Source organism: Haliotis cracherodii, unplaced genomic scaffold (assembly GCF_022045235.1).
Source record: "Haliotis cracherodii isolate W230 unplaced genomic scaffold, xgHalCrac1.p SCAF_1, whole genome shotgun sequence".
Classification (NCBI taxonomy): Eukaryota; Metazoa; Mollusca; class Gastropoda; order Lepetellida; family Haliotidae; genus Haliotis; species Haliotis cracherodii.
Window position 1 is genome coordinate 10,200,199 of NW_027266264.1, and position 19,839 is coordinate 10,220,037.

The window sequence follows — 19,839 nt, forward strand, 5'->3', positions numbered from 1 at the left end:
TGGTGTCAAGTAAAGAAAACAGGTAAAATGTGGGGTTAACGGCACATTATAAAATTTGTACTTGTGTACTTGTACTAGTCAAGAATAGTGCAACTTTTACAGTGCCAGCTCGAGTCTACTGAGATACCAGTTTTACATGGATACACCACTCAGACACAGTACAGAACACAGACTCTTGACCAAGAATTATTTTCAAAGCAGTTCGCGCTGTCTAAACATTCCAAGACCGCGGAGAGACCCCATGAACACAATTAAGACAATTTATCATGAACTGTTACGTAGCACAGAGACCATTCATCGATATATATAGTCTCTGTGTTGCGTGAGACTCTGTGACAAGTCCACAAATCAAAACGATAAACTTTGTTGTCTAATTTAGTCAATTGCGGTTACTTCCCTTTATACTCTCTAAATATACAATTGTATCATTTCTATCAATAAAATCTAAATAATTAATCACGGACTATGATTAAATGCCACGCCATTTTCTACTGTAACAATATGTTTTGAATTAGTCTACATTAATTAATTATTTATTAACCTGAACTACCTGCTTCGAGAGTACACGTATGTCTATTGACTTTGTTTCCTCGTTCACCAAGGCTATGTGATGAAAGTGGACAGGGATATTCACGCCCTTGTGCTATAGCTATGGACTTTACGAATGTGCATTGCTTAACCCCTGGTCGCTAGGATGAGCTGGGGATGATGAAAGTATCAATGTGACCTCGTTTGGGGGAGCAGGAAGAATGGATCGCCATGTGGCAGACGTATAATGCTGAAATGAAAGTGATGGCCAACCATTCTGACAGACAGTTCGCCAGTGGGTAGATCTTGGCCCACGCAAGGAATTGTAACCGAGCACTGAACTGTTTAAATCTAAGCATCTGCGAGGGAGGATTCCTGTGAGGTAATGTCTGCCACGGCTATCTTTAGATAACATCGATGTGATAAAGAATTATCCCATATAGTCGTTGGATTATAACAGTTCATACTGCACCATCATCCTATATTAACCGGTATGTCAAACGATGCTTGATGCTATTTTGTAACATTATGCTTTAAAAGTAGCATGTCATTGCCAACATTATTGTATTTGTTCCTTGGGACAACTATTTCATTGTCAATATTAATAATATATATTTGACATGTTTCACTATATTAAGGAACAGCATCACTGTTGAAAGGTTCATGTGACACCATTGATTGACACTGGTATCATTTTTTAGTATAAATCGTGTTTTATTGTGCACTTAAGACTGTCGACATACAAAAGCACATTATTGCTGGTGTATTAACTATTAGATATTCATCATCACACCATGCTCACAGAGCTGAATTTAACTGGTCCAGGTATCATAAATCAATTAAGACACATTGTCTGAACAAACAGTCTCTGCTCACTCCAGATGCTCCAGCCCTCTTAATACACACTTATCTATCTTATGGCTATTTCTATGTGTATTTAGTAAGGGTGCAGGGAATTACCTGTATATCGGTATATTAAGGTTCACTGTCTCCACGATACGGATGACAATATCATTCTTGAATGCTCGATATATCAGGTGATTTCAAATGGCAATTTTTATCGTGTGTTTAATGTTATATGCGGGCCAAATACTCAAAGCATGAATCCAGAGCGTGCATCCATGCCTGTTTATTGAATGAGTAAACATGTTGTACCATCATCTTATATTGTTCCATTTATGAACTTCAATTCATAAACTGCTATTTCAAATTGCTTCTGAATTCAAAATTTAGAATTGTGCAATATGTCGTGATATGTATGGCAATACAGCCTTGCACATCGTAAAATGTTGTGATACACTTTAAAACTCCATTGCCCATCCCTATTTTTTAGTCCTATTGACCACCATGAAGTTTGACTGAAATTTACAATGTACAAGATTGATTTTCAATTTCAAGTTTAAAAAAAATTAAATGAGAAATAAAAGTATACTATGTTTAACTATATAATGGTCACGTTTCTTGTCTATTAATAAATCATACTTAATATTACTCAATATTTACAAATTATATTTTGGGTTTAAGGTATTTTGGTATTTCAATGTTTGTGTGTCAATAATAATTATAATTTGGACCGTGTTAACAGCATCAGAGATTTATTGTTCAACATGTTGTCAAATATTTCACGATCCCTTGAGGCAAACCTGTATACAGTAAGGCCCTGTTAATCCGACACTTGTTAATCTGACATAATCACATGCAACCAGCCATGTTGGATAAACAGGACTTGACTGTGAATGTCGATATCTGATACACATATAAATTTATTCATGTTTTGATCCACAAACATGCATAATTTTCCCCAATTCCATCTGTTGGGTCTCATCTGTCTGAAGAATAATAAACTTGATAAATTTTATACATCAGTTATCGATGAGACACATTAAATTGAATATAGTCATGATTGTTGAGCTAGTTCATGGTAGGTCTATTCTTGACAAGAACTTTTACCTAAGTAACCATGGTTACCTAAGTTACAATACTGACCTAACATACTGATATACCTGCATCATCAATATCAGTGATTGTGTGGTCCCTTTCATTTATAGTTAATGATACGACAAAACAGATAACTTTTGCAATAAGAAGCTGCTGATATGATTTATGCATTAACTTTGTGTTTAATCTGACAAGTTCTAAATTTGGTAACTCCCTGGTTGAACACATGCTTGTTACACGTGCCAGATAATGCTCTCTCTAGGTGTTATCTTTTATCATGTTTAGTTTTATGAAAAGTAAGTATATCTGAAACATATTATACATTGAGATACATATCCATATTGCATACAGTTTAACATGTTGTATTAGCATGATCAATACACCTGCATAGTGCCCATGGGGATGCTGGTTTAGAAGAATAGGTTCCCAACAACCTATGTTTGTCATAAGAGGCAATTTCGAGTACCGTATTTGACGTAATAAGCTCCCAGGGCGCTCTCAAAGTTAGAAATAGGGGGCTCTTATTAGAATATTATTTTGGTGAAAAAAAAACAGTTGAAAGATTGTAAATTTCGTGGTTTATGCTGACAGCCTGAAATGTTTACATACGACAGATATATTTTTCCATAGTTTAATTGCCTGTAATTAAGGGTGCATATAACACGTTTTATACACAAATAAATAAGTCTTGTGTACATTGATCAATCAGAAGAAGTGCTAATTGGGATTGTTCACTAGCCAATATATTAGCAAATATCGCCATGGGCGCTTATTGGAGCAGAGCGCTTATTATGTCGAATACGGTAGTATATAATCCTAAATGGTGACTGAAATATTGTTCTGAGAGCAGACATGGAACAGGTAATTCTCAAAGAGAATGTGTTGGAAATGTTTTTTTCATTCTATGTCTACCTAGTAGTTAATACTGACCAGAATTTACAAAATTATTAACATCATCAGTTATTCTGTGTATGCCCGTAGATAATATCAAGTATATGTCATCTGTCAATAGACAGTATTGTGGTGTCTGGTCATACACTGGTTTAGTGTCACTGAGGTTTCTTTGCCGCACCGCCGCCTCAGTGGTCTTGTGTTAGAGCATCCGCCCGGAGAGCCAAAGGTCCGAGTTTCGATCCTTGGCCTCGTCATACGAAAAGACGTTAAAAGATGGTACTTGTTGTTACCCTGTCTGGCGCTCGGCATTAAGGGGCTAAAACAAGGACTGGTCGGCTCGGAGTCATTATACTGTGTCTGAGTGGGGTATTCATGTTAAACTGTGGCATGGTATCTCAGTGAGCTAGCTATAAATCGGCATCAGTCCGGACTAGTACAAGCAGCAACAAACACACTCACACACGTGCATGCACGTTGCTATATAAGTGCAATAATCTTGGACGCGACGTTAAACCCCATTTCACCTCACCTCACCTTTGCCGCACCAAAGGTCTAGATAGGATTCCCCACAATGCAGTGCACTGAGTCACTCACACCTAAAGGTCATCATCAAGTGCTGTTGCAAGACTTCCAGAATGGCTGTATTACTGTAATCGGATGACATTGGATTTCTCTTCTTTCAGACATTTCAGACGTTTTGTGATACCTCTTGAAAGCCCCCTAATTTCTAATTGAAAAACTTGCTTAAGACACAGCGATATACGGTGCATCAGGACACACATGGTACCTGCCATGATAACATAGGTGGATTCTGAGTACCAGACCCACCAACTCTCGTGTTCATTTGTGGCATAATCATAGTACTGCAGTAGTCATGTTAATGGCACAACAAAATCCAAGTTTTCAATTATTTTACTTGTACATGTATAAGGTGTAGTAATGATCAAATCATGATAATTGCAATCAGGTGATAAGCATAATAAGTAAGAAAATATATCTACTATAAAGTATATCTACAAAATCTATGATCGATAACCCGTTACATATGTCCTGATTGCACCTTGGAAACAGCTTATGATCATTATATAACACTGTTCAAAATGCTGCATTGCAAATTTAAATACTTCTTTTATACTGTTCCTAGAATCCAATAAACATGATAAACAACTAAACAATGAACAATGGTTATCAGATGATTTGGAAATGGCCAATAGATGCTTGCTGTTGCAGATCACTTGACAATCTACATTTCACAGAGATAAAAGCACTTGTTGCTTTGAATCATACAGGAAGTGTTCAAAAATGAATTCACATATTTCAATTCAGATATTGTTACTTATTCTATTATTTATTCATAAATGACTGAATATGTTACAATCATGACAGTAGTGGAGAAGATAAGGTGTTTTATCATATAATGGTAGGTTTCTCGGCAGGATAAAGACAAAGGATAAAAACAATATCCGTTTGGGTCATATGCGGAAAGAGATGCACTGTTTATAAACAAACATGGCCTCGCCCTAGTCATTCGGCAATCGAGTCAGAATTAACCATCGGGAATCTGGATAAACTACAGGGATAATTGCTATCATTATGAAAAGAACAGTCTAATATACTGAAAATCAGTGTCTAACTGTGACGTGGCTAAGGCATTTTATAAGTTTTGGCAACTTTCAAGATATGAATTTCAAAACAATTTTGCAAGGGCACGAGGCCAAGCCAAGCAGGATCAGTAGCCATATCTGTGCTTGTAGACCTCTGCGGCTTGAAACCTTCTCCACATATCAAAATAGTTGGATTTTGCCGAAATATGTTGTTTCGTTTTGTCTCTGTGTGTACATCTGACTACACTTCTTAACGTTATGACAGGACAGACCGACTGTCAACAACGTCTGACCGTGGCCGTGACGTCTCACAGACTAGGGTTAGAGTAGCTTCCCTTTGACAAAGGTCAGTTACTCTAGCGGACAGACCGATGGATTGCTGCAAAAGGCAATTAAAAACAACTGTTGTTTTGCGTATATGTTGCCTCGCCACTGTATAAGAAACAGATTTCAGTTGGAACTATATTGGCTACTGTCACTGTCCGACTGACACATCACTTACCCTGTGACGTAACAAACATTAATGCGCGCATTCCAGGAAAACTCGCAATGTTTCCGTAATGTTTGTGAGAGAGGGAAAGCAATTTAAAAGCACAAAATTAAAGAATGACATTATATGATAAAGAGGTTATCACGCTTGTGTGTTTGGTGATGGTAAGTATCCTGTATTAGGAATAAACACTATGTATTTAAATTGAATTGAACTACTAAAAAAATAAATAGAGGTTATCACGCGAGTGTTTTGGGGGATGGTAAATATCCTGCATTAGGAATAAACATTGTATTTAGCAAGCCTTGGCGTGATAACCTCTATTTATTTTTTTAGTTGTTGGTTCAGAAAATGTTTGGCCTAAAAGTCAATGTAGGTGGTAAAACAAATACCGTATTTGACGTAATAAGCGCCTGGGGGGGCTCTCAAAATTAGAAATAGGGGGCTCTTATTAGAACATAATTTTGGTGAGAAAAAAAACACTTGAAAGATTGGAAATTTCGTGGTTTATGCTGACAGCCTGAAACGATACAAAAGAAAAGTATGTGTGTGTCATACACGGCAGATATATTTTCCAAAATGTAACTGCCCATAATTAAGGGTGCATATAACACACAAGTGTGTATTATACACAAATAAATAAGTCTTGTGGACAGTGATCAATCGGAAGGGGTGCTAATTGGGATTGTTCACTAGCCAATATATAAGCAAATATCGCAGTGGGCTCTTATTAGAGTGGGGCGCTTATTACGTTGAATACGGTAATACTTTTTTTCAACTTCCAGATTAGTATGGCCACTAATGAATGAAAAAAAAAAAGTTTTAACAAGATACAGAAAGATAATTGATTGTGGCCATCTTTTTATAAATATTTTTCACCGTTTCTTTCTAACAGTGATAAAATCTTTCCATTTCAACTAATTGTAAAACAAGAGTCTGTCCAAATTTGTTTTGTCCAAAGTCTTTTTTGTTTTCTTTCTAATTTCATTCTTTTTGGTCTGTCAGTCTCGTACACCGACTGAATAAGAGATGTGGCCTCACATCAGCCACAGAAAATTCAAGATGGCTACCAATTTTCCTTCCTTGCCAATATTTTAAAAATTACTACGACTGTTTTTAGAGTGGATATTTATGCTTGCTATCATGCTGACACTAGTGTGGTAATTCTGCCATGTAATGTTCCTAATTATGCTGGGAACCCGATACAGCAGCCATAATTCTTTAAACATCGCCTCTATTTAACATTTGGGGATAGTAATGCTGGTCTATACTATTCATACCTGTAATTGTTTCTCTACCATTGGTGATCTAGACAGTAGTCGTTGTTAATATATCTACATGGTGCGGATACATACATCTGTCAATTTGCAATTAACGTCAAACTGTGCATGCCTCAGTTCTGAAATAACTTCATCAAACCATTATCCCTCTTGAAATTGTAATTAATTCCAAACTCAAAAATCAAAACGTGAGAACTGTATATAAACATGATTATGAACTGATGTGTATCAAATTCAATATGACTGGCTTGCCTTCAATGGCGCCATGTTCAGTTTTGAATTAGAGTCTTAAGATTTATTGCATTTGTATCGTGATCCTTTTTTCTCTAGTTCGAAGGTCAATTATTTAGACTTGTCTATGGGAAATAGATCCCATCATGCAATGGCATTGCATGTTAAAATAAACAAAAGGCACTAAGAAAGAGTTCCTTGTGGCTGATGATCTCATTTTCAGATCATATCTTTTTTTTTAAAGTCCCTCCTGATGAGGTGCATGTGTTATGTGAAGCCTGTGATAAATGGTCTCCAGCAAGAGTAGTCTGTCCAAACATTTCTGATGAATGTAGAAACAGGCTGAATATGCTTAGTCAGCGAGCCTGACCACCTGATCCCGATAGTCTCCTCTTACGCCAAGCATTGTCGCCTTTAACAGCAAGCATGGGTTGCTGAATACCTATTCTACCCCGGATCTTCATGAGTGACATGCTTAGTGCACATTATGATTCATATGATAAACCTGTGGGTTCAGAAATTGAACAGTATGTTAGCAATGTCAATGAAGGGCAAATAACTGCTTATTATCTAGCTCATGTTGAAATGACATTCACAGGGTAATATGGAGATGAATGAAAACTATTTTTGTTGGCACTCTTTCATTCCAAAGGACACACCATGTATGTTTGCAAGTGCCCTGTGCATTCTATGACACAATTCAAAAAGGACACACCATGTATGTTTGCAAGTGCCCTGTGCATGCTATGACACACTTGAAAAAGGATGCACCATGTATGTTTGCATGTGCCCTGTGCATGCTATGACACACTTGAAAAAGGACGCACCAGGTATGTTTGCGAGTGCCCTGTGCATGCTATGACACACTTGAAAAAGGACGCACCATGTATGTTTGGACGTGAACTGTGCAGGCTATGACACACTTGAAAAAGGATATTCCTATGCCTGGTGTGCAATATGTTCTGACATTTTGTAAAATTGAGATAACATGAGGGTATGCAGGATATATATTATATAACTATGACAGGCAAGCGTGAAGAGGGGAATACTATTAACCTCAATGTGTTGTGGAAGGTAATATTCAGAGTGAGCATGGACACTTTTGCCAAGTGGACATTATCTGCAAATTTGTACACTCTGGGTACAGCAACGCCCATCTGCTGACCCACATTCTTTGTCATGTTGTTGGTGGGGGATATTAATTATTATACACCATAAATAATGGTTTTTATATGCTTTGAGGCTTTAAAACATGTAGAATAGCACAAAAACTTAAATAAATAAAACATTTATAAAAAAATATGTAAATTATCAAGATAGATTTGTGTTGTCAGCAGGTTACACGTTTGGTAGTATTATGTTTACTATCAGAACTTTGCCAGATAACATCATTAATGTTACACCTGTTATTGTGAACTTATCTGTCATTCATTGGCATCAATATCTTTACAGGACATTCTACATCAGGACCATTTATAGCCTGACAGATTTACTGATATGAAGTTGCATCTAGTGGCATGACTGTCCTTTGGAAGCCTGCACTTAAATGCTATGGTCTTTGTTTGATTTGTGTAACTGAACACGGTAAACAGTGGCGTGTGATAATGCAAAGTGATATGTAACATATGATACATGTTTGAAAATAAGGTGTAACCATGGTAACTAATGTCAGCGTAAATTTCATGTCTTGTTTGATACGTATCATGAAACAATACATATGATATGCATATTTGCGTCACATTGTATGGAAACATCTTTACTATAAATATTTCAGAGCAAATTCAAAAGGAAAAGTTAGCTGTGGAGACATGTTTGTAGTGGCTTTTTTTAGTAGTGAACTTGAGATGCATTTTACAACACATATATATGCAATATTTGACTGAAAAAAATTTGGTGGGGTTATTAGACGAGTAGTTATTTATTTTAGCAAGTATAATGTATCGCGTAACCGTATAATCACCTGAAAATTTCACGGTGCAATGATGTACCTTTAGCATGTTTAGTGTTAGGTCATTAAGCCGTGATCTGCAGAATGCCACAATAAAACAGATTGACTCTACCTATTAAAGCTCTTTATGAGAACACACACAAAATTTTTGTTTTTTTGTTTCTTGTTTAATGCCGCACTCATCAATTTTCCAGCTATATGATGGCGGCCTGTAGATTATCGAGTCTGGACCGGCAGTCCAGTGAATGATATCATGAGCATCGATCCATGCAATTGGGATACGATGACATATATCAACCAAGTCAGTGAGCCTGACCACCCGATCCCGTTAGTCGCCTCTTACAACAAGCATAGTCGCCTTTCACGGCAAGCATGGGTTGCTGAAGTCCTATTCTACCCAGGATCTTCACGGGTCCACACACTTAAAAAACTAATCTAGAAGTTTGATTGTTATTTTGGAAAAAAAACTTGATAAGGATGATAAAGGTATTGTTAAAAAATGATTAGTAAAGCATTGGCTTGTCATGTCTAAAACGTGGGTAGCCTATCAGTAAAGCATTGGCTTGTTATGTCTAAAACGTGGGTAGACCATCAGTAAAGCATTGGCTTGTCATGTCTAAAACGTAGGTAGCCCATCAGTAAAGCATTGGCTTGTTATGTCGAAAACGTGGGTAGACCATCAGTAAAGCATTGGCTTGTCATGTCTAAAACGTAGGTAGCCCATCAGTAAAGCATTGGCTTGTTATGTCTAAAACTTGGGTAGACCATCAGTAAAGCATTGGCTTGTTATGTCTAAAACTTGGGTAGCCCATCAGTAAAGCATTGGCTTGTTATGTCTAAAACGTGGGTAGCCCATCAGTAAAGCATTGGCTTGTTATGTCTAAAACTTGGGTAGACCATCAGTAAAGCATTGGCTTGTCATGTCTAAAACGTAGGTAGCCCATCAGTAAAGCATTGGCTTGTCATGTCTAAAACGTGGGTAGCCCATCAGTAAAGCATTGGCTTGTTATGTCTAAAACTTGGGTAGCCCATCAGTAAAGCATTGGCTTGTCATGTCTAAAACGTGGGTAGCCCATCAGTGAAGCATTGGCTTGTTATGTCGAAAACGTCGGTAGCCCATCAGTAAAGCATTGGCTTGTTATATCTAAAACATGGGTAGCCCATTAGTGAAGCATTGGCTTGTCATGTCGAAAACGTCGGTAGCCCATCAGTAAAGCATTGGCTTGTCATGTCTAAAATGTGGGTAGCCCATCAGTGAAGCATTGGCTTGTCATGTCTAAAACTTCGGTAGCCTATTAGGGGGCGGTCGGGTAGCCTAGTGGTTAAAGCATTCGCTCGTCACGCCGAAGACCCGGGTTCGATTCCCGACATGGGTACAATGTGTGAAGCCCATTTCTGGTGTCCCCTGCCGTGATATTGCTGGAATATTGCTAAAAGCGGCATAAAACCATACTCACTCACTCACGGTAGCCTATTAGTAAAGCATTTACTTGTTATGTCTAAAACCTGTGTTCAGTTTCATAACCTGTCATTAGTGTCAAGCCAGAAAATTGCTTTGTGAACCAGTCATTGTTTTCTTTTATAGGCCGTAGTTTCCTGACTACGGTTGACATACCGTATTTTACAGTTTCAAAAAAAGAAAGTGAGAGAAAAACTACTTCCCTATTATCTTTTTGGATGGGTGGAAATTGGAAGTACACAAATTCAGCTTTCGTTTTAGAACCTTTCACTGTAAACTAGAATGTTTCCGTGTGGAGAGGTATCTTTAACATGTACATATAGCATCTGTTTTATCCATGAAATCGACTTCCGTGTGTCATTTTTATCAGTGAATATGATTGTGATTTGAGTGAAGGTGAACCTTATCTGCACTGTAAGCATTACTCAGACTTGAGAGGTTAGTTGAGCAATGTTGTGATTCACATGATAAGAAATTTTTCACAGGACCTAATGGATGTTTTGATATTGTTTTGACACCGTTCTTGGCAATATTCCAGCTATGTGATGGCGGTCTGTAAATAATCGAATCTGGATCAGACAATCCAGTGATTGACATCATGAGCATCTATCAACGCCATTGGGATATGATGACATGCATCGACCAAGTCAGCGAGTCTGATCCCTTTTACAGCAAGCATGGGTTGCTGAAGACCAATTCTACCCCAGATCTTCACGGGTTAGGTAGAGATGTGATAAGCATGATAAGGTTCTTTTGAGACCACTAAAAATGGTAAGTTTATCTTTGAAGACAAGGGTGAAGAGCAAAAAAAATACTCTGTTATTCCTGGCTATTTCCCATGGAAATGTGTCATAGGATCATGATGAACAATCAAACCTGTTTATCCTCACTGGTTATCATCATTTTGGATAGTAATTGAATATGCATGTACAAGTAGATACTGTTGCCACCCACAGCACATGGATAACCTGCAGTTGAGCCTGGTATATGTGAGACATTCACTAATCAGGGTTAACAGATAAGTCAGAGTTTTCATTTCAGTTGATCTTGACCTTGCTAGTACGATGATTGTAGTTCTACACGGGCATGTTGAAATGGACATTGTGTGATAAGAGACAGACAGTGTCGATAAGCTGTTGTTGCGTGTGTGATGTAGACAGGATATTATCAAGAGTGTCCCTCTCACAAAGGGAATGAATATACCTACATCCGCATTCAGGCACTTACCTTTTCTGGCTGTATTTTCAAGTTTTGAAAGTCTGACTTGTCAAGAGGGCTGTGTATTGGCAAACCAATTGTATTAGAATATTATTGCGATGCATGTTGCGATATATTGGGAGCTAAAGTGTTCTTCGAGTAGATTGACACTTTTATGTTTTCTGAGGCCAAAGTAGTGCCAAACCTCTGATTTTCCCCTCTTGTTGCAATGATGTCAGTGTCAGCATGGTCAGTTGCCACCATTTTGTCGTCATGGATACAGGGGAGATAACAACTTGAGAGAAGAATCTGCTGTTTTGACAATCAATTTCGAAGGGGAACATCATTTGTGAAGTTATTTCTGTGTACATTTTAGGTTAAACGGCACAAATAATTTAAGGCTAAATGATACACATAATAACGAAACATTATATATTTTTATATGCTGTAACACTTAAAAAGAATATTGCATTATGTAATGTTTAAAAGGCATATGTCAGTATGACATGATATCTGTAATACAGTGCAGTCCTTCTTGCCAACACTGATCTGTGCTTGTCTGAACATCTGCTGAAATGAAAATAAATATGATATGGGTTCATGTCCTTCTTGGGGTCACGGGTGGCCCAGTCGTCTAAGGCGCCGCGATTCGCTGTACAGAGTTGCGTCCCTTGGACACGCCAGAAACCTATGATTGTGGGTTCGAATCCCGGTTCACCCCGATTATGTTTCTAGGTTTGTCAGCACCATACCCGTGCTCGTGGGTTTCGCCGAAGTGGTAAACGTGTGAGACCTGCATCACTTCGGCCTTTCCTCCCACATTAAGCTGACACGCTGTGATATAACTGGAATATTGTTAAAAGCGGCGTTAAACCCAACTCACTCACTCACTCACTCATGTCCTTCTATATCAGCATGACAGTTTGCTGTGACTGAGTGAGCAAACAGTGGTGTTCCAATGGAATAGAGTGAAAATATGTACAGTTTGGATCAGTATTTGACTGTAACACTTGTCTATTTGTACAAGGTTTGTGAACTATACGACATAGGCTAGTAAAATCACAAGAAGTTACAGATAGTTTTGTAGGTTCAAACAACATGTACATTAATTGTACATGAATCAAACGTGTACATTCCACAAATGATGCAAACGACATAGGGCAAACATAAGTCCAACTAGGAAGACCCAAACACCGGTAAACAATAACTAAATGTGTCTGAAGGCACACTGCTACATGAACTCTGCAGCTCAGCATGTACATCCAACTAGAAGTGGACTACCCTGTGTGGAGCATGCTAGAGACGATTCATTAAGAATGTCTGGTTTTTAAACCCTGTGTTCTGAGAACATCCAACGGGGATTTGGCCCCAACACCCTGCAACTATATGGAGCAAGTGGTCTGACTTGGCTTGTTTGGGTATTATATACCCCGATGGCCTGGACATTGCTCATAATGTCAATCACTGGTTTGTCAGGTCCATACTTGATAAGGCCATAGCTGGAATGTTGCGAGGACAATGTTGAACATGTTAAACAACAAATAAGACAATGTTAACATCCAGCCACTATATGAGCTCCGTATTACAATGTTATGGTGTAACAAGTGAATATTTCAGTCTGGTCAGATTGTTCTACATGATTAGGTGATCCCCGAAGATGCAGGTTAGAATTGGTCTTCAGCAGCCTATACTTATCATAAGAGGTGTGGCTAACTGGATTGAGTGGTCTGGCTCAGTGACTTGGTTGATGCATGTCATCGTATCCTAACTGCATAGATCGCATAGATCGATGCTCATGATGTTAATCACTGGATTGTCTGATCCACACTAGATTATTTACAGAACGTTATCATGTTCATATAGCATGAAAATTGCGAAGTGTGGCTTTAAAGCAAAGAAATAAACATAATTAGGTTTTTTGGCCATCTAGCCATCTATTTAGCCACCTATACTTAACCTCTGCAGTGACAGCAAAACACAATACATAAGGAAAAACATTAGTGGACCTTAGCTGTGGTTACAATGTAACAATGTAACAATGTAGGAGTCCACAGTCCAGCAACAAGCAGGTTGTCACATATCTGGGTTATCATGTGCACTCGCAGAAAGGCAAAATGGCAGGTAATAGGCCAACTTTTTCTTGCCACATTTTTGACAGGCACGTGATAAGCAGACTGTTGCAGTGTTTGTGGTCTTAGCTCCCATGGGAAGTACAAGGCTTTGCTCTGTGTTCAGCAAACTGTTTTTGTGGGTTCCCTAACTCCACGTTTGACATGGAGTACACGTTCCCCACATGGCCACCTTGCATTATACCAATATTTCACCACCTCACAGGGGTTGGTTATATTTGACTTTCAACCTGAACTGTTTGTTACATCATGTTTATGTTATTGTTTGTTTAAATAAACACATTATGTAACCCCAAGCCTGTTATGGTCCTTTTTAAAAAAAATTAGCAATAATACAGAATTTGAAAAGGGTTTTTCTATTTTGATGTTTTTTTACCAAACAAGTTAAAACACTATTTTTCTTTTTGTTCATTTGACGTGTTTGAGATTTCAAGAAATGATTTAGAAACACAAGCAATGTTCTTATTTTGGTGTAAGACATATTAGCACAGCCAGGGAGCATTCCAAATGTTTGGATACAAAAGGAAAAAACGTGTGCTATTAGGGCTGGGACAAGCCCCAAGTTTACTACCCGGTACCCAACCCCCTATTACATGACCCTACCCGGGTACTCCGCTGTAGGTCTCAAAAGATGTCTGATAGGGTATAGATTGACTCTGGTCTTGGCAAAATGTATTTAGATACTCATATTAAACAATCTGATCATGCACACACTGAAGTTGAGTGAAGTTTTATCTTTATTCAAACATCTAAAGGAATGAGTACATAGTCAGAAAGAAATGCAAATATTAGTCACTTCTTGTGTAACCATTAATGTTCAAGATAATTTTTGTCATTAAACAATACATTACGAGACTAACCACAGGTCCGGGTAGTTCTGTGGGTATCCAGGTCCTACTCAGGAGCTACCTCATTCGAGTACCCGAGTTACCCGTCCCAGCTCTATGTGCAATATCAATGTACAGGGATTTATTTAGGCCGCGATTCCACAATATTCTCGCACAGTGTGCAACATTGTTAATGGCTGACAGGCAAAACTAGTGTTCGTTTTTGCAACATCTGAACATAAACACTTTGGTATTGCATGAAAATCTTGTTTCGTTTAAAACAGGATCTACAACACCAACATTATTAAGCCATATTTTTTTTGTTTAAATCTTTCCAGAAGTCAAGGAAAAAAACCAATTGCGGGTAAAGCTTCAAAACGCTGACAAATTTAAAACAATACAATATTTAAATGGCTATACCCACAGCTCTTTTTCCAAAATAATATACACATTTCAGATTATAATCATATTTTAGATGATATTTGCTAAGCCTTTAGGTAAGGCAGCACTGGTGGAAGATATTTAATGATCATACCCTCCTTTAACATGTTCAAGAATGGCCTCCGTGTGAGAATTACAAATTTTGAACTATTTCTTGTGGCCAAACAGTAAGTTTTCTTCTAGATTTGTCCATAAAAAGTTTAAAATGTGACAATCATTCATGTGTAACTCATAAACATGGTGAATGTCAAGAGTATTTTCAACTTCCAGTTTTTTGTAAGTAATTTATGGCTGCTGCACAGGGTAAACAACACCTCCTGCAGGGAAATGAGTTAAAATGCTAATTAGCAAAAGACTGTCACTATAATTAATTGGAAATTCAGCAATATTTCCTTTGATACAGTACATACTACAGACAGAAATAGCGAAATTGACGAAAGCACTGTGTTTCATAAAATATCATCAAACCATTTACAACAGTTGCTATTTCATGTCTGATCACTTTGAATACATTCGATTACAATCTAAATACACATTGAAGTAAGACGAGCTCTATGGATGAACAACTTCTTTATTACAATTTGTGCGACGTTTCGGTGTAGATCCTAACACCTTTATCAAGCAAATGAGCAAGTGACCCTACCCTACCCATATCTGACAATGGCAGATTGTTGTCTCCAGCATGCCAACAAAAGGAACAGCTTGTCTTGGTAAACATGTCTGCTTAACGATCTGTAATTGTACTTTTGAACGAGTGAATAGTTCCTCCTCAAGTCGACAATGAATGGAAATACATAATTATTAATGTAAATAGTATTTAGTCATTCCTCCTAAAGTCATTAATGAATAAAAATATGTACACATTAATCATAATGTAATAAGTATTTTATTTCAATTGACAGTGCTCATTATCCAATAATAGACACATTTTTTAAATATTTGCAGTGGAATAATTAAGTGTCCACTCAAAAACAGTTTTCACTGTTTGAAGACAAAATGTCTCTGATAATTAGCAAGGTATCATCACACTCCCCCAAATCTCATTGTTTTGGACCAGCGAAGATTTTTCTCTCACAGGTAAAAATTTCCAGGATAATCTCTGAATGTATATGTTCACAAACATCAATGGTACTAATTGATTTGTGCATTTTGCTTTCTGAAGGAATCTCTTGGATCAGGTAGAGATGTCAACATTTTCTCAAGTGCGGAGTCTCCATACTTAATTTTTATATTTGACATCAAATTTTTAAACAACTCAATCACTGCTGCATCACATGTTGAATGATTTTCCCCCTATATTTATGAGGCCCTATATTCAGGGCTGTGTGATGTCAAGGTTTTCCCCCTATATTTATGAGGCCCTATATTCAGGGCTCTGTGATGTCAAGGTTTTCCCCCTATATTTATGAGGCCCTATATACAGGGCTCTGTGATGTCAAGGTTTTCCCCCTATATTTATGAGGCCCTATATTCAGGGCGCTGTGGTGTCAAGGTTTTCCCTCTATATTTATGAGGCCCTATATTCAGGGCTCTGTGGTGTCAAGGTTTTCCCCCTATATTTATGAGGCCCTATATTCAGGGCTCTGTGATGTCAAGGTTTTCCCCCTATATTTATGAGGCCCTATATTCAGGGCTCTGTGATGTCAAGGTTTTCCCCCTATATTTATGAGGCCCTATATTCAGGGCGCTGTGGTGTCAAGGTTTTCCCCCTATATTTATGAGGCCCTATATTCAGGGCTCTGTGGTGTCAAGGTTTTCCCCCTATATTTATGAGGCCCTATATTCAGGGCTCTGTGGTGTCAACGTTTTCCCCCTATGTTTATGAGGCCCTATATTCAGGGCACTGTGGTGTCAAGGTTTTCCCCCTATATTTATGAGGCCCTATATTCAGGGCACTGTGATGTCAAGGTTTTCCCCCTATATTTATGAGGCCCTATATTCAGGGCACTGTGGTGTCAAGGCTGAGTATGTTCTTGTTGAACATGTCAAATGTAGCACTATACCCTGACACAGTCACGTCAGGTCGGGATGAACTGTCACACTGGCTGTACAAATGCTTTGTAGATTAGTCAGACCGCCTCTGTGGTCTAGTGGTAGAGCTTCCGCCTGGTGAGCGGAAGGTCGGGGTTCGATCCCTGGCCACGTCATACCAACAGACGTTAAAAGTTGGTACTTGTTGTTACCCTGACAGGCATTGAGGGGCTAAAACAAGGACTGGCCTGCTCGGAGTCAGAATACTGTGTCACATGATTAGTCACATGACAACACATTCAACACATTCAACACATATAGCAATACCAGTGCCAGAGTAAGGAAGATTGAGCAGTTGTTGGCTTGTCCCATCCTCAACTATCAAGGGCATTATATCTCCATACTATTATAAAAACCCTGAACCAATTTGCCAACATAGCTTTGTTTCTCTTTTTATTTTTTTTCAGAATATCACTTGCTTGTGTGATAAATTTGATTTGATGGCAATTTTTAGAGTTGTGTAATTGAATCAGGTTTTGATTGAAGCTAATGTGGTTGATGGGTCCAGTGTATTTATCATGACAGAATGGAGGTACAATACACTGAATAAACGAAGATGATCAAGTCACTGATGTAGACGGTTTGGTTATATTATTCAATACACTAGATCACGTTTGTATTATTCAATACAATGGATCATGGTTGTAATTCATTCAATGCACTGGATCACTTTTGTATAATTCAATATTCTGTTTCAAAATTTAACCCCCCTGTACATAAAATAGACATCGCTAAGGTCATATTGTATTCAGGGAGTCATCATTATTTAAGTATGGGTAAATATTTTTAAAGTTTGTACATTTTATTGACATCCTTAAAAATGGAAAGAGGCTGTGCATAATGCTGAAATCGAAAATAGACGACTCAAAACAACACTACAAGGACAATAGAGGGTGTGATATACGACTCTCACTCTTCATTTATTTGTCAATTTAACCCTCACTCAATGTGTTCTTTCTACTTGTTATCAGTGACATGATCAGGAAGCAGTTTTTGAAGGGTGTGACTATCATGACTAGGTTACACGATTGTTTGCAATCTTTGAGTCATGTCAGTGTTCTTAAAGGTGCCAGACCAGAATTTTCCCTTTTCCATGTTTACATATCCTGAAAAAAAGAAATTTCGACTATACATTCAATGTGCCCAAACGGTTGCTAAGTATGTTGCATTTTAATCAACAGTCATGATTGCCTTTTGTTACGGCATGCCCTTGTGTTAAGCAATTAGGGAATAATTTCATTTTTTAGAGTTTCTTCGAACTTAGATTTATAAAATATATTTCAAAATAGAAACAGATGATGCTGATTTGTCACAAATTGTGCCATATTGCTGGTAATCAGGCTGAATCGTACACGGGAACAGGTACTTGACAATGAATTGTGTAGTTCCATAACAACCGGATAACAAACATTACAGCACAGGGCTGATCTGTCTGAAGTATGACAGCTGGTACTGATTGAGATCATAGTGATAGTGACATAACGATGTAGACATATTGATGTTGACTTAACGATGTAGACATTGACGAGCCAGGTGTCAAATAGGAGTGATCAGGTAATTACTGAATCAACAACACAGGTAAGATACAGACAGACTATATTTCGTACAAAGCAAAATGTCAATTTTATCGATATCTAGACATCAAGATTTATATTTCAGATGATTTATTACAAATGTCATCCTTATCATGCTTATCCATATATAGATGAATGTAGCCCATTCTGATCATCCCTTACATGAGTGAGTATGTTGTTATTGTCAAACAGTAAATGTAAGCTTGGACGCCTTATCAATGTTTAAGAAAATGTTTTAATGTATTTAAATTTTGATATCAGTTATTGCTGAAGGGATTTTGGGTATTAGAAGCTTTTTCTTGAAGATTAAGAATTGTCATGCATAAAAAGTCTTACAAAAATGTTTCAGAACCAATTGATAGAAAACAAAATCCATGTCTTTTGACTACCACTGCAATGTGTGTTTTTCTCATGCGTCTTAGAAAAGCCTCTATTTTATAAATGGTTTGAAGTTTTTCCAAAACTAAAGATATGAAAAAGATTGAAAAGTGGTTAAAAATATATTCAGAAAAGTGTCATCATTTTTGGTTCCATCAAATAACAGCAAGACCTGTTGGACCAACAATTCACATCATGCATATTGGCAACATATTCAGAAGATAACCTTTGTACAACACAAAAACAACCTTTGTACAACACAAAAACAATCTGTTTTTCCTACCTCTACAGTTTAGGCCTATGCATGACACTGTTGTTATTTCCTATCATACATGTAAATAAAGGATAAAGCCTTTCACTGGATTGGATTTCAAAAACACTTTTGTGCAGACTGATTGTTGGTATTGCGTCATGTATGATCCTTATGATATGTATAGATATTCTTGTAGTGACCTATTTAGCATGTTCAGACGAATCTGTCTTAAGCTGACCACCATATTGAGATGTGCTTTTTGTTAAATACCAGTGTGACTGCCAACAGAGCTGCATACATTTGTATTAATTGTCAACTTAACAAAGAAAATGAAATAAAGAAAAGTGGAAATTTGTCCTTTTGCTTTTAGCATGCTTAAATAAGATTACCACAAAGATATTTGATTATTACCAATTATACATAATTGAATTGATCTTACTTTATGTCTGAGTTTTAAAGTAATTTTTCTTTGCTTATTACAAATGTTCTAAGTAAGATTATTGTTAGTTTAGTTCAGATGATAAACATGAATAAATCCAGTCATCATGACTATATACTACGTTAACAAGGGTAACTCCAATACTGTCTTGTGGGGAATTATTCCTTTGATAACAGAAAGGATTTTTAACAGATAGGA

At 37.4% G+C, this 19,839-nt stretch overlaps 1 protein-coding gene across 1 annotated transcript in view; it reads left to right on the forward strand.

Moving 5' to 3' along the window:
- The first annotated feature begins 586 nt into the window (after positions 1 to 586).
- LOC139472351 (uncharacterized) overlaps positions 587 to 19,839 on the forward strand; it is a 39,918-nt gene continuing 20,665 nt past the window's right edge. The window contains exon 1 of the mRNA XM_071254819.1: positions 587 to 910. The gene's annotated coding sequence lies outside the window, so the exon portion shown is untranslated. The remainder of the gene's footprint in view (positions 911 to 19,839) is intronic.